At 30.6% G+C, this 7,817-nt stretch overlaps 1 non-coding gene across 1 annotated transcript; it reads left to right on the top strand.

The window, feature by feature from the left end:
- The first annotated feature begins 648 nt into the window (after window positions 1–648).
- Window positions 649–720, top strand: Trnah-gug (transfer RNA histidin (anticodon GUG)). Its single transcript has one exon. It is a non-coding gene; the product is annotated as a tRNA-His (tRNA).
- Window positions 721–7,817: the final 7,097 nt, after the last annotated feature.

Raw genomic sequence — 7,817 nt, 5'->3', positions numbered from 1 at the left:
ATACTTCAATACTAGTTATAGGTAGTAGTCATGTCCCATACTATCTATGTATAGTGTACACTATAAATTTGATTTAACTTAAATGATATTATTCATGTCACAGGGTGTTACCACTGGGTATCTTCCCTAATCTAACTACTCATACCATATTTTACCTTTCATATATCAAACCTACTTATTATACAAAAAGCATGTATAGATTGTAGATTTCTTCAAATAAATAAAAAAAAAAAAAAAACTTATATGATAATAATATAAGTGTACATTTAAAAAAAAGGAATAATAAAATAAGTATATATGTATTTGTATTTGTAATTTATTGCAATGGTTCGACACTTTATTTTATTATCAAGAAAGCTATTAAAATAAAAAAAGTTTTCCTACCTTAGCTATAAATTAATTTTATTATTATCAGAATATCAGTTAAAAATATTTTCTCCGCAGGCCGGATACCGAGTGTACTATGTATTTCACGTTTTTACCGGTACATCGTTATTGTAAACCTTATCAGCCTACTATAATGATATTACATTAATTTTAATAATACCTATCAATAATATAATTATACTACGTTTATGTACACTGGTCGTCAATCGTTATATTATTATAATATTTTATATGGCCTATATTTTATCGATTTCTTTGCGGGCCGTGATCGTCTAGTGGTTAGGACCTTGCGTTGTGGCCGCAATAACCCAGGTTCGAATCCTAGTCACGGCACAAAATTTTTTTTTGCTGGAATATGTTGTTAGCAGGAGAAATTAGGTGCTAAATCACGATCCGTGTCGACAGTCGACACGGTAAACTAATGTATACGACATCCTAGTTAATTTTTTTTTTTATCATTTTTGGATAATATGTAATATGTCAATTTATGGATCAACAGCAATCTACAATTGCAATTTATTATAAAAGATAACCTCAGCAAACGATCTCGTAAGATACAATATAATAGGTAGTAGTAGTATAATATTATAGTAAAAAATTAATTATTATAAATAAGACAGATTAATTATTATTATTAACTACACAAAAAAAAAAATGATTTATTTAATACACAACGTATAGGCACATACAACAAATATAATAACTTAAATCAAACATTTTATATAGGGAATTAAACGTTAATCATTTAATAGTGACAAATTAATAAATAATATCATGATATGAGCACATGGCGTATAAAAGAACAATTAGAACGGACATTTATGCAATTTCCATAAAATATTTTAAAAATGTCGAAAACGTGTCAAAAACTCAAAAGTATATTTAAGTACCTATCTACCATCCTTGCACAATGTACAGTTTATATTATTATACCTATCCTTGCCGTATCCGCCGGTGTTATTTTATGATTTATTAATTATGTAACAGTTTCCGTTGCGTTAAGTGTTTGAAGGTTTAAACACATACTATATATTGTGGTTTAAATATTTCTTGGAACATAATATAAATATACCTATAATAGTCGTGTAACGTTTATACTGCATGTCTGTAGTCAATGTTCATTATCATTATATACTCTATATAAACGACCAACGAGTCGTCTTTTGTTATTAGTATATTTTGGTATATGTTTTAACGATTTGTAGTCGTTAAATCTGTAAGTTGTACCAATTGATGTATACACTGAGCAATATAAAAATAATAAGAAACAATAATTTTTTGTGTTCACGTGTTATTATTGAACAAATAAGTAATATTGTAAAAAGGGGAAAAAATTAGAAAAAAAGTAATATTATAAAAAGGGGAAAAAATTAGAAAAAAAGTAATATTATAAAAAGGGGAAAAATTTAGAAAAAAAGTAGGTAATATTATAAAAAGGGGAAAAAATTAGAAAAAAAGTAATATTATAAAAAGGGGAAAAATTTAGAAAAAAAGTAATATTTATATTTACACAAAAAAAAGGGGGGGGGGGGTCAAAGAATTAAATATACAAAATACCGAAGTAACAATAATTGAAAAATGTAACAATAAAATATAAAAAGTAAAAAAAAAAAAAAAAACGACGACCAGGAGACACAATAAACGAGGAGGGGGGGATACGAGATGGCTATTCGGTGCAGATTTGCAAAGTTTTAGGCTACTGGTCACCTCTGCAACGTTCTCGCGACCGGTCCCGCGGGTTGGCGGGTATCGCGGACGCGTTTGCTCGGACGCGTGTGACGCGACCTTGCCCAGCCGGCGAGGCCAGACCGAGTCGGCCGCGGGAGCGATGGACGACGCGGCGACGAGCGGCGGCTAGTGACGATTGACGGTGACGACGACTGGTTGGCGACAGACGGGTTTCGGCACCGCTGCCGCCGTAACGAGTCGCCTTCGCCGACGTAATCGTCGGTACCGTCGTTGCCAGCGCCGGTACTTCTACTAGCCGCCGTGTCGTCGTCATCGTCGTCCATCGTCCCACGCGACCGAAACTGCAGCCGGGCGCTCGCCGAGCCGCCGGAGGGTCTCGCGCGTCAACGACGACCGCGAGCGCACTACGCCCGCGAACCCGTCGCGCCATGGGTGGTCGGAGAACGTGCGCGGGTGACATACCGCCGGGCACCGTCCGTGCTCTTTCTCGTATCCCCTCCCCTCCTTTGAGTCGCCGTCATCCTGTCCGTCGTCTACCTGCCCAAGCACGGGGCTATTGACTGGTTTGTCGCCCGCAACAGCACAGCGCACAGAAAACCCGTTTCACGCGCTTCCATCCAATAGAGAACCTGCTTCGTCGACGAGGAACGCGTTTCGCCGGCTCAAACCCGCCCGACACGGCGTCTTCTTGCGCTGGGTCGTCCAACCAGCAAGGCTTTGCGAAGTTGACGTCGCTACTCTCAATCGCATCTTCCAGCGTCGCGTCCTCGGGGACCATCGCAGAGTTATCTTCATCATCCGATAATTCTGCGATGGACACCGCTTCGCCGCACGACAATGAACTCCTGGCCAAGATGAATATCATTGGCCCCACAAATATTATGAGTACACGATCGTAATCAGCGATCACATCCTCGAAATATAAAAAGTTTCCGTAAACTATGCTCTCCAATATAGCATCAATATTGTCCATCAAAATGGCATTTAATGCATCAGCGTTTTGAATACCGGTGCTGAGGGCCATTCTTTTGAAGTTCTGTGAAACGTATAAATTTTTGTTTTTGATTTTTTTTTGCGGTTTTTCTTCCTCAACGTTATTATACCTACGTAAGGTTAGAAAAATAATTTTACAATAAGATATATAAATAGACCATAAATTGATTATTAATATATTTATGTAAAGATAATTAATATAAATCGACAGTTAATGGTGGCGAAGTATAAACTGATTCAAAATGTGTAATCGGACGTATGAATAAACATCCAAACGAATATTTCCATGACAACAAAATAATATAATATTGTTCAAAATTGAAAATATATTATACGGCTAATTTATTTCCAAAGATATTACATAATAATATGTACATTTAAACATTATTCATGTTAACATGAAAACTTCTATTGTAGAGGTAATGTAATAATAGGAATACCTTTATTGCTCATCACAATAATTTGCTTCTAATCGCAAAAAAATAATTTTCTTCCAAATATTTGAAATTAATATTTGAGGATGTAAAACAATGTCATTAGTTTACTCTAATATGGAATTCAAACTTATAATTTATTTTCACTCGATCGAGGCATTGAGTACTATAGTCAGCTTGCAACATAAGCACGCAAGGCAATTTTCAAAATATTTAGATTCATTCTATGCTATTTGCATACTACAAACCGTATTCACTATAAATTCACTAGGTAATAATAACATCTAGTAATATTGTATAAAATAATATTATAATTTATAACATATAAAATTAGTTTATGACAAGAATTAGTTCAACCTGCCGTACTACTGAAAGAAAAATAAATTACTTACAGAAATTCCATATAGCCATGTAGGTAGCAATATACGTATAATAATAGGTATATTAAAAAATATTAGGCTGACAGATCGTTTTAAAACAATGATTTATAATTAAATTAAAATTTAACACATCCATTACAACTGAGTTTAATATTATAAAATGACAACAAAATAACTAAAATCGTTATTATTATTATAATAATTATTCTTGGTTACTTGGTAAGTAATTTCGTCCAAATTTGAACATAAAATAACTATAAAAAAAAAAACTGTGATTTTATATTTTTGAGATTTGTTGGTTACAGAATAGCCTACTTACGTGGAAACTTGTTTTACATTTTCAATCCTTAGCTATAAAATTTGAAAATTTTATCAATTTTTAACAACAAAATAATTTTTAAATTTTAAATTTGACAAAATTTGTCAAAAAATTTGAACTTCAAATGCTGGTAAGAAAAAATTGCGCGTATTTTTAATATGTTTCAACTGATATTGTAACAATATATCAGAAGCATTATATTAAATTTTCACGCTTTTTGGGCCGGTATTGATATTTATCTAAAAAAAAAACTAAAATTTAAAATTGTCCGTAAACAGCTCAAAACAAGTCAAAGTATTTTCAAAATTGTATCAAGTATAGAAATTGACGAAATAAACATATGATATAAATTTCAAGTATCTACAGTTATATATTTTTGAATTACAGCAAAATATATGAAAAATATAATAAATATAACCTAACCTAACCTAACCTAACCTAACTATATGAAAAATCAAGTAAATATCCAATGTTGTAAACATTTTAACTTTAAACGCTCAAAGTAGAGAATTTTCGAATAACGCTTCCAGTAGAGATTTTTTTTATAAAATTAGAAAAACTTATGAAGAATCTTACATTAAATTTTCAAATTTTAGTTTTAAAAAGAAAAATTTTTATGAATTTCTAACACTCAAATTAATTTGAACATTTTTACGTATTTTGTCGAAATTTAAATGCTTATAAAAAAATTGTGACAATGGATTTTTAATTTTTTTCAAATTTCATTGTAACAATAATACACTATGTGCCTTGCATTAAATTTTCAAGATTTTTTACCAAACAAATTCAATTTTATTGAAATTCAAAAAAACTAAAATATTGGAAACTAAATATGTCTGTTTACAGTTAAAAACCAATTTAAATATTTTAAAATTGTATCGTGTACCTATAGATAATGATAATATAAACATTCAGTGAATATGTCATATATCTACAGTAATTTATTTTAGATGTATACCAAAATCCAAAATCGATTTGCTGAAAACCGATTTTGCGTAAAAATTCCCGTTTTTCCCGGTGCTTTGGAAAACTATTGGGTATTTTAAATTTTTACCTCCTCAATGCAACAACAATATTCACTTTCCCGTCGAACAAGATACTGAAGTTTAAAATTGAAGCATTATTTGGACTAGTTATCAGGTACACAGACACACAAACAAAAAAAAAAACACACATCATTGTAAAATAAATACATTCATCGATCCGCTCAGAATCTAAAATGTTTATTTATGTATAATAAACTATAAATTACAATGTAGTTAACAGTTTAAAAAATATTTGTTGCATAATTAACGGTTATACTTATACACCATACGCCGAACCTTACACCGAACCATACACCATACACCATATAACCTAACTGCATACACCTTCCATTTTTCAATTAATAATCTATTGAAATAACTTTTATTGACTTTTTTAAAACCTTCCCCGTAACTCGACCGATTTATTAGTTAAAACCGTATTAAAATAAGTAGAGTTCTTTTCGAGATATGCTCGTACATACAAAATAGGGGCAGTGTTTCTATACTTTATTATGCATGTTATATACATATTATAAACTTTCCTATTGAATCACTCTATCAATTAAAAAAAACCACATCAAAATCCGTTGCTTTTAAAGATCTAAGCATACAGACAGACAGCGGGACTTTGTTAAGATTAAGATTTATTATTATTATTTTTTAATTTGAATATTTTCTATATTATGTTTGTGTCTATACTCCATAGCAACCATTAATAAACAAAAATTTCTATCGTAAATCTCAAAATTCCTTTTTGAGTACCTCCCAGGGGTGTTTCGCTTCTATATTATGCATGTTACTTACATATAAAAACCTAACCTCATGAATCACTCTCTCAATTAAAAAAACCCGCATCGAAATCCGTTGCGTAATTTTAAAGATCTAAGCATACAGAGAGAAAAAGGGACTTTGTTTTATAATATTATGTTAAGATTATGTTATGATAATAAATAATAAATCGATAATAATAATAATAATATTAATCACATTCATATATTCATGAAAAAGAGACCAATTTTTAATACGAAAACGTATAAATTAAACGTAATTTACGATTGTATACCCTTTAATTTTAATGTAGTACATCTGAGGGGTCAATTGCCCCCCTCTGCCCCTCCTTCTCCGTCGTCACTGGCTATAGGTACCTATTACAGTTATAATAATATTATTTGCCAGATTGGACGAATTCGGCACTCCAGTATCACTGCCTAACTTCTGGAAATTATTTGAGTCATATAAACCATTTTTGAACAATATTTTACGGTTTACCTATATTTCATTTGAAAAAATTTAACGAAATACTTTTATAAACATAAAAAACAAAAACACCAATGTGCACAAAATACGATGACAAATTATTACGCCATTTCGATAATAATATATTATAACCGTAATAAAAATGCAAATAGAACACTTAAATTGGCACCGAACTTGATACGTTGATGTTTTGATATTCCTCGTCGTTATTACAATGGTCGCGACAACCGTATACTTGTAAAGGCATAAAGGCCTGAATACGGACAGTTCGATTAAAAAATCGCGGCACATTTTGTCCCCCCGAAAAAGTATATGGTTGCGCCTACCTTCAAACATATCATAGGTCCTTATCCTAGGTTCGACAACTCCGAAGGATTTCTCATAATATAGGCGACCACTACGATTTTGGGGGGATCCTATGCATTTTAACGTTGACTGTCCCGTTATGATATCTATAGTATTTGGTTATATTTTTCGACAGGCTGCAGCTATAATAGGTACATATTATGTGAAATACTAAAATATAACTTTGTATTAAATATTATTTTGTATAAACTATTCGACAATATTTTATTCGATTAGGTATATCGACGTTCGTACGTTTTACACAATACATAATATTACTACCTACTATGTTATGATATACTAGATTGGAAATTTGTATTTTGTTCTTTATTCTAAGAGTCTATGATAAAACTATATTACTTAACAAATTACAATAAGTAGAAGAAAATCCATTAGCTACAAATGTTGAAATGTACAGTTCTATACAATGATAATAATATAATGGAATTATTAAATTATTGTATTCAATGTATTAATGTATTATATAGGTTTAAATTATTAATTGCTAATTATTATTATGGTGTAGATATTATAATCATAGTATGAAAATGTCAACGATCGTCAATCAATATATTATAATATATTAATATAACCGAAAAATAATAATAATTGTTTCGAACATTTAGGTCACGTATTGTAGTTGTATACCGATACATATTATTTATTTGGTTTCTTTTGTAAGTTTCTAACATAACGTAAAACGTTTATTGTTTGACAATTTTCGAGGTGGGAATAATGTTATATAATATATTGTTATACATTTTTTTTTTTAAATTTAAAATGTTTTATCCAATTTCAGTAGCTGTAGAGGTACCTACATTATAATCAAAATGTTCAATTTAATTTGTTTGGTAACTCATGGTCCATTAAAAAATGGTGAAATAGTCACCGTATTCTTTTAACACAATAATAAAAAATAAATAAATAAACAAATTTGTATTATTCGTATTTTGTTCGTATACTTTAGCTGTTTTGGAATACAAACAAG

Source organism: Metopolophium dirhodum, chromosome 2, assembly GCF_019925205.1.
Source record: "Metopolophium dirhodum isolate CAU chromosome 2, ASM1992520v1, whole genome shotgun sequence".
Taxonomy (NCBI): Eukaryota; Metazoa; Arthropoda; class Insecta; order Hemiptera; family Aphididae; genus Metopolophium; species Metopolophium dirhodum.
The sequence above is the reverse complement of the archived record's forward strand: the minus strand, read 5'-3'. Positions and strand labels throughout refer to the sequence as shown.